We start from the raw sequence: 9,573 nt of genomic DNA, 5'->3' as shown, positions 1-9,573 counted from the left end.
TAAGACAACATGGAAACTGAACTACACCCTTCTCAAAAACTACTGGGTTATAGAAGAAATTAAGGATGCAGTAAAGAAATTCACAGAATCAAATGAAAATGAAAACACATTCTACCAGAACCTTTGGGACACTGTAAAAGCAGTGCTCAGAGGTCAGTTTATAGCAATAAATGCACACATCCAAAAAGAAGAAAGGGACAAAATCAAAACTTTAACCCTACAACTGGAACAAGTAAAAAGAGAACAGCAAAAGAAGCCCTCGGGTGCCAGAAGATAGGAAATAACAAGAATTAGAGCAGAATTAAATGAAATAGAGAATAGAAAAACAATTGAAAGAGTTAACAAGACCAAAAGGTGGTTCTTTGAAAAGATCAACAAAATTGTTAGCAGTTTCTTAAAAACAATATATATAGATATATATACACACACAGAAATATTTACATATACATATTTATATACCATGCAACCCAACAATGACTCTCATGAGAATTTATCTTATATTAAAAAAAATTGTGTCAACACAAAAACCTGTATATTAATGTCCATGGAAGCTTTATTTGTAACAGCCCCAAACTTGAAACAGTTAACACATCCTTCAATAGATGAGTGGTTGAACAACCAGTTGTACATCCACGTCATGGAATAGTACTCAGCCAGAAAAAAAAAAGGATTGGTATATTGGTACGTTCTAAAACTTGGATGAAACTCAAGAGCTGTGTGAATCTACACGTTATAAAATTGAATAGGACTATACACATGCATTTTAAGAATGTCAATATCCTGGATTTGATATTGTACTATAGTTATGTAAATTTTAACCATTAGAGTAGATGAGAAGAAAGGTACACAAAACTTACACGTACTGTTTTTCAAATTCCATTGAAATTATAATTATTTGTTAAAAGTTTTTAAAAAAATGGACAAAAGTCTCAAACAAGCACTTCACCAAAGGGGATAGGATACGACATACATAATAATAGGTGTATGAAATGATGTCCAATTTCGTTAGATAGTAAGAAATGCAAAATAATGATGAGACACCCCTGCATGTATATGAGAATTGCTGAAATTTAAAAAAAAATTAAAGACAGTATCAAACGCTGAAAAGAATGTAGAGATACTGGAACTCTCACATATTGCTGGTGATTGTTCAAAATGATACAGCTGTTCTTGAAAATGGTGAAACAGTTTCTTATGAAGTTATGCATACACTTACCATATGACCCAGCAATCGTACTCCTGGGTGTTTAGAGAAATGAAAACTTACTTTCAAACAAAAAAATATAGTTGGATGTGTATAGCAGCTATATTTATTCTCATCCAAACCTGGAAATAACCCAAATGCCTTCAGTGGATGCATAGATAAACTGTGGCATATGCATACAATAGAATACAACTTAGAAATAGAAAGGAAGAATATAATGATGCATACAATAACATAGAAGACTCTCAAACCATTATGGTGATGAAAGAAGCCACTATCAGAAAGTTAAATACTGAACGGTTTTATTTATATGGCAACCTTATAAAGGCAAACTTATGACATTAAAAAAAAAAAAAAATCAGTGGTTTCCAAGGGTTAGTGTTGGGGGCAGGATTTGACTAGAAATCCATAACATGAGGGATTTTTTGGGGGGATGATATAACTGTTCTGTATCCTGACTGTGCTGGTAGTTACATAAATTTATACATGTGTAAAATTTTCTAGAACTGCACACCAAATAAATGATCATGCCAATTTTTCTCTATGACAATTTCAAAAAAAAATAATCAACTAAATACATATGAGTAGTTCTATTTCTGGACTCCTGTTTTGTTGATGTATAAATCCATCCTTTTGCCAATATCACACTCTCACATACTGTAGCATTATAGTAAATCGACAGTACAATTTCTCTAAATATGTAGTAAAAATTCTCTAATTTTGTTCTTTTTATATCTTTGTTGCATGACATTATACATTTCGATTTTTTAATTTTTTATTGTGCTTTAGATGAAGGTGTACAGAGCAAATTATTTTCTCATTAAACAATTAATACACACATCGTTTTGTGACATTCGTTGGCAACCCTGAGACCCCATTTCCATTTGTCCAGCTTCCCTGTCCCCTCCTGCCTTCTTGTCCTTGCCCCTGAGCTGGTGTGCCCATTTAGTCTCGTATCGATGATTGAGCTAAGTGTAATATTTTTTGGTTTTTGGGCCTGTCTAATCTGACCTCAGGAGTGACTTCAGTACTGTGTTAAAATAGTGTTCTACATTTTTTTTCTAGCTCTGTCTGGGACCCTCTACTGTGATCCCTGTCAGAGCTGTCAGTGGTGGTATCCAGGCACCATCTAGTTCTGCTGGACTCAAGTCTGGTAGAGGCTGTGGTAGTTGTGTTACAATAGTCCTTTGGACTGTTTCCTTTGTGTTTTTGGTTTTCTTCATTCTCCCTTGCTCCAGACAGAGTGGGACCAGTGGAGTATCTTAGATGGCCGCTAACAAGCTTTTAAGACCCCAGACGCTGTCCACCAAAGTAGGATGTAGAACAAGTTGAGCTAGATGTTCCCTGAGACCACGGTCCCCACAGCCCTTAGCCCAGTAATTCGGTCCCTCAGGGAGTTTGGATGTGTCTATGGAGCTTCTTTGACCTTGCCTTTGTCAAGTTGTGCTGGCTTCCCCAGTATTGTGTACTATTTTACCCTCTACCAAAGTTACCACTTATCTATTGTCTAGTGTTTTCCCTCCCCACCCTTTCCCTCCCTCATAACCATCAAAGATTATTTCTATGTGTAAAACTTTTCATGAGTTTTTATAATAGTGGTTTCATACAGCATTTGTCCTTTTGTGATTGACTTATTTCACTTAGCATAATGCCCTTCAGAGTTATCCATGTTATGAGATGTTCCACAGATTCATCATTGTTGTTTACCATTGCATAGAATACCATCGTGTGTATGTAGCATAGTTTCTTTACCCATTCAACTGTTGATGGGCACTTAGGTTGTTTCCGTCTTTTTGCTATTGTGAAAAATGCTTCAATGAACGTGGATGTACATGTGTCTATTCATGTGATGGCTCTTATTTCTCTAGGATATATTCCTAGGAGTGGGATTGCTAGATCTTACAGTTTTCTATTTCTAGATTTTTAAGGAAGCACCATATCGTTTTCCAAAATGGCTGTAACATTTTGCAATCCCACCAGCAGTGAGTGCATAAGAGTTCCAATCTCCCCGCAACCTCTCCAATATTTGTTATTTTCTGTTTTTTTTGATTCTTTCCAGTAATATCGTGGTGAGATGGTATCTCATCACAGATTTGATTTGCATTTTTTTAATGGCTAGTGATCGCCAGCATTTCCTCATGTGTCTGTTAGTCACTTGAATGTCTTCCTTGGTGAAGTGTCTGTTCAGATCCTTTGCCCATTTTTTAATTGGATTATTTGTCCTTCTGTTGCAACAGAAGACAACTTATGAGGTGTTGAATTTTCCTATAGATTTCACAGATTAGACCTGTGTCAGATTTGTCATAGCCAAATTTTTTTTCTAGTCTGTAGGTTCCCTTTTTACTCTTTTGGTGAAGTCTTTTGATCACCATAAATGTTTAAGTTCTAGAGGATCCCAGTTATGTAACTTATCTTCTGGTGTTTGTGTACTGTTAGTTATGGATTGTATCTTATTTATGACATGTATTCGGGCCTCTAGCATTGACATTATTTTTTCTTCTATGATCTTTATGATTTTTGGTTTTATATTTAGGTCTTTAGTGCATTTTGAACTGTGTATGGTGTGAGGTATGGGTCCTGTTTCATTTTTTTTACAGAAGGACATCCATCTTTTATTAAAAATACTGCCTTTTCCCCATTTAATAGAATTTGGGCCTTTGTTGAAGATCAGGTGACCATAGGTGGAGGGATTTAAATCTTGGTTCTCACCCATTGGTCAATATGTCTGTCATTGTAACAGTACCAGGTTGTTTTGACTATCATAGCTGGATAGTAAGTTCTGAGGTCAGATAGTGTGAGGCCTTCTACTTTATTCTTCTTCTTCAATAGTGCTTTACTTATCTGTGGCTTCTTTCCTTTTCATATAAAGATAGTGAATAGCTTTTCCATTTCGTTAATGAATGCTGTTGGTATTTGGATTGGGATTGCATATTATTTGTAGATTGCTTTGGATAGAACTGACATTTTCACAATGTTGAGTCTACCTATCCATGAACATGGTATGTTTTTCCATTTGTGTAGGTCTCTTTTGATTTCTTGCAGTAGTTATATTGCAGTTTTCCTTGAATAGGTCTCTTACATCCCTGTTTAGATTTAGTCTTAATAATTTTTTTTAGGGACTGTTATAAATGGTATTACTTTCCTGATTTCCTTTCGTAATTCTCTTTATTGGTTTGTAGGAATCTAACTGATTTTTGTACGTTTATCTTGTATCTTGCTACCCTGCATTATCTTGCTATTAGTTCAGTAGTTTAATTGTGGATTCTTTTAGATTCTCTATGTACAGTATCATATCATCCACAAAGAGGGATAGTTTTACTTCTTCCTTGTCAATTTGGAAGTGCTTTATTTCTTTTCCTTGCCTTGTGCTCTAGCTAGGACTTCTAGCACAATGTTAAATAGGAGTGGTGATAAAGAGCATCCTTGTCTTGTTCCTGTTCTCAGGGTGAATGTTTTCAGGCTCTCTACATTGAGGATGATGTTGGCTGTTGGTTTTGTGTAGATGCCCTTTATGATATTGAGGAATTTCCCTTCTATTCCTATTATATTGAGGCCTTTTATCAGGAATGGGTATGGGATTTTATCAAATGCCTTTTCTGCATCAAATGAGACGATAATGTGATTATTTTCTTATGTTTTATTTCTTGTGGTTGACTATGATGATTGATTTTCTAATGTGTGAAATCAGCCTTGTATACCTGTTATGAATCCCGCTCTTGGTCAGGGAGGTTTTTTGTTTTTGTTTTTTTTTTTTAATACAATACTGAATTCTGTTGTCTAGAATTTTTTTGAGGATTTTTGCATCAATATTCATAGGAGATATTGTTTTGTAATTTTCTTTTTATGTGGTGTCTTTGCCTGGTACTGTTATCAGGGTTAAGCTGGCTTCATAAAATGAATTTGGAAGTATCCCATATTTTTCTGTGTTCTGAAATACTTTGAGTAGTACATTTCTCTAAATGTTTAGTAGAATTCTCCAGTGAGGTTATCTGAGGTAGAAGTCTTTGTTGTTGTAGCATGTTTTTTTTTTTCCTTTTTTTTTTTTACTGCCTTTTCAATCTCTTCTCTTATTAGGCATGTGATCAGTTTTTCGACCTCAGTTTGTGTTAGTTTAGATAGGTAGTGTGTTTCTATAAATTTGTCCATTTCTTCTAGGTTTCAAATTTGTCACATTCTTTATCAAAATGAACATTTCAAGATCTATCCTGAAGTATAATGCTGTCAATGATCAGATATTATCAGTACGCCTACAAGAAAGACAAGTTAATATGACTATTATTCAAATTTATGCACCAACCACTAAGGTCAAAGATGAAGAAACTGAAGATTTTTACCAACTTCAGCAGTCTGAAACTGATCAGACATGCAACTAAGTTACATTGATAATTATTAATGATTGGAATGCAAAAGTTGGAAACAAAGAAGAAGGATTGGTATTGGAAAATATGGCCTTGGTAATAGAAACTACACTGGAGATAGCATGATAGAATTTTGCAAGACCAACAATTTCTTCATTGCAAATATCTTTTTTCAATAACATTAACGGTGACTATACACTTTGACTTCATCAGATGGAATACACAGGAATCAAAATGACTACATCTGTGGAAAGAGACAATGGAAAAACTCAATATCATCAGTCAGAACAAGGCCAGGGGTCGATTGAGAACAGATCATCAACTGCTGATACACAAGTTTAGGTTGAAGTTGACAAAAATTAGAACAAGTCCACGAGAGCTGAAGAATGACCTTCAGTATATTCCACCTGAATGTAGAGACTATCTCAAAAATAGATTTGATGCATTGAACGTGAATGACAAAACACCAGATGAGCTGTGGGAAGACATCAAGAACATTATACAAGAAGGAAACAAAAGGTCAGTGAAGACAGGACAGAAATAAAGGACCAAAGTGGATGTCACAAGAGACTCTGAAAGTTACTATTGAAAGTAGAGTAGCTAAAGCAAAAGGAAGAAATGACAAAGTAAAAGAGCTCAACAAAAAATTTCAAAGGGCAGCTCGAGAAGATAGTAAAGTATTATAAAGAAATATGCACAGATTTGGAGATAGAAAACCAAAAGGGAAGGACGCAGAACGTATTTCTCAAGCTGAAAGAACTGAAGAAAAAAATTCAAGTCTTGAGTTGCAATAATGAGGGATTCTATGGGGGGAAATATTGAACAACACAGGAAGCATCAAAAGAAGATGGAAGGAATACACAGAGTCAGTGTAACAAAAATAATTAGTCGATCATCAACCATTTCAAGAGGTAGCATATGATCAAGGACTGATGGTACTGAAGAAAGAAGTCCAAGCTGCACTAAAGTTGTTGGAGAAAACCAAGGCTCTAGGAATTGACGGAAAGTCAATTGAGATGTTTCAACAAACGGATGCAACACTGGAAGCACTCACTCATCTATGCCAAGAAATTTGGAAGACAGCTACCTGTCCAACTGACAGGAAGAGCTCCATATTTGTACCCATTCCAAAGAAAGGAGATCTAACAGGTGCAGAAATTATATACTAATATCAGTAATAGAACACACAAGTAAAATTGTGCTGAAGATTGTTCAAAATCAGTCACAGCAGTACATTGACAAGGAAGTGCCAGAAGTATAAGTTGGAATCAGAAGATGAAGTGCAAACATGGATCTCATTGCTGATGTCAGAAGGACCCTGGCTGAAAGCAGAGAATACCAGAAAGATGTTTAACTGTATTTTATTGATTATGCAAATGAGTGCAACTGCATGGATCATAACAAATTATGGATAATATTTCAAAGAATCGAAATTCCAGAAAACTTAATTGTGCTCATGAGGAACCTGTATTTAGACCAAGAGGCAGTAGCTCAAACAGAACAAGGGGATACTATGTGGTTTAAAGTCAGGATAGGTGTGCATCAAGGTTGTACCCTAATTTGAGAAACTGGACTATATGAAGAAGAACGGGGCATCAGATTTGGAGGAAGACTCATTAACAACCTAGGATATGTAGATGACACAACCTTGCTTGTTGAAAGTGAAGAGGACTTGAAGCACTTATTGATGAAGATCAAAGAATGCAGGCTTCAGTATGGATAACATCTCAACATAAAGAAAACAAAAATCCTCACAACTGGACCAATAAGCAACATCATCATAAACTGAGAAAAGATTGAAGTTGTCAAGGATTTCATTTTACTTGGATCTACAGTCAACGCCCATGGAAGCAGCAGTCAAGAAATTGAAAGATAGGACTTCCGGGCTACATGGTGCTATAGTCAGAAGCACCACACAGTCCCACCACAGCAAAGATCAGAAAAACTAAGTCAAACAGAGTCTCATGTCAATCCTGAAACCCTAACCATCAAATGAAGAGATAAAGAACTCAGCCAAGCATCAAATGGAATAAGAAAGTAACCGAGAACAGAGCACCAGGAAAGATACATGCAGAGGTCCCCTATCAGCTACTGCAGCATGGATCTGCCATCTTGGACTCCTATCAGAGATCAGCGAACAGGAGGTTCGAAAGCAGCTTTCAGCAGGAGATAGAACAACCGGTAACCCATGATATAGGCTTTCCAACCCCCCACCCTACTTGACCCCAATTTAGCCTCCTTTGCTTTCTACAGTCACACGCTATTGGCCGTGAAGCACAGCTTCTGCCCAGTGCCACTTGGATTCCACCCGCCTGCACTGGCCAGCTCCCTGAGTGCCATTTGTTGGCTGCTGGTATTGCTTTTTTCTGCTTCTTTAGACTTCTTCCTTACCTCTCACCACCTCCCCCTCATTTCTCTCAAATTCCTGGCTCTGTGCGGCATCTTTGCTTCTTCCTGAAAGGCTGTGAAACTGCTTCCTGGCCCGTGCCTCCATGATGGTGGGACTCCTGGGGATTTTATTTGTTTGTTTGCTCGATTTTTCTGTTTTGATTTGTTTGCTTGTTTTCTTTTTCTTTTCCTGGCTTGGGAGCCCCTTCTAGCCGGGCGGTACCTCGTGACTTGGAAGCTAGTCCCTTACTCAGCTCAGATACACAGGGACTTCTCTGGGGGCATTTCTTTTTTCTTGTTTGTTCTTAGTTTTTTTTTTTTTTTTTCATTTCTTTGTTTACTTTTCTTCTCTCTCTTATTCTCTTTTTGTCTTGCTTCATTTCCAGTTTATTGATTTATTCATTTTTTCTTCTACTCTTTTTCTTTTTAATTTTTGTTCTTCCCCATTTCTCAGTCTCTCATCTCTCCACTCCAATAGCAAGCTCCCTTAGCACTCTTTTTTTTTGTGTGTATGTCTTTGGCTCCTGTTCCTCTCTCCTCTCTCTCATCTTTCCCTTACCCATCTTAGCTCCACACATCACAATCTACCTGCTCCTGCCTGCCTACCTGCACCGTGTGCTGAACATCACACTCCCAAGCAACATAGGCACAGCCTACTGGAACCTGCCCTGCACTCATTCCCAGTCTGCACGGTCAGCCCTAGTACGTGCCACAAACAACCCATCCCAGAAACTCGCCTTCAGCTGGACCTGGCCTGCTATACCATACCTGAGTGACTGACCTTGCCCATTGGAGAAGGAGGTGAAAAGTATCGTGCCCACAGATGAACAAACAACAAAGAACACACAGCCCACCTGCTCAGACATAACCAAATAAAACAAAAAAGCAGGAAGAAATAAACGAATCTGCAATTAATAAACAAAGAAAATAACCACTGAATGCCCCCAAGAGAGCAGACAATATCAAAACATTTACAAAAACAAGACAGGATGGTTCCAGTAGGCATCCAAAATAAAACACCAGATGACCTTCCAGTAGAAGAAAAGGTACTAGACTTAACTAATAGGGAATTTGAATATCTAATATTCAGAATTATCCAAGAGTTGAAGCAAAAAGCAGACAAAAATGAGAAAGAAAAAAACTTATGGAAAAAGCAGAAAAATTCATGGAAAATACAGACAAAAAAATGGAAGACTTTAAGAAAGTAATACGGGAACAAAATACTAAAATAAATTCACAACTAGAAATCATACAAAAACAACAACTAGAAATCCAAAAGGTAAACAACAAGATGTCAGAAATGGACAGTGTCATAGAAGGACTGAGGAGCAGGTCTGAAATGATAGAAGGTAAGATCAGCCAAATTGAAGATAAACACTTGGATACAACTCTGAGGAAAAATCAGAAAAAAAGAACAAAGAAAAATGAAGAGACCCTGAGAGTTATGTGGGATACAATCAAAAGCAAAAATTTTCGAGTGATCGGAGTTCCAGAACGGGGAGAAAACAGAAAACACAGAGAGGATTATTGAAGAATTGCTGACAAAAAACTTTCCCAGTATCATGAAAGATGAAAAGCTGATTATCCAAGAAGCTCAAAAAACCCCATATAGGGACCATGGTC

Source organism: Trichechus manatus, unplaced genomic scaffold (assembly GCF_000243295.1).
Source record: "Trichechus manatus latirostris isolate Lorelei unplaced genomic scaffold, TriManLat1.0 scaffold00060, whole genome shotgun sequence".
Taxonomy (NCBI): domain Eukaryota; kingdom Metazoa; phylum Chordata; class Mammalia; order Sirenia; family Trichechidae; genus Trichechus; species Trichechus manatus.
Note: the sequence above shows the minus strand (reverse complement) of the source record.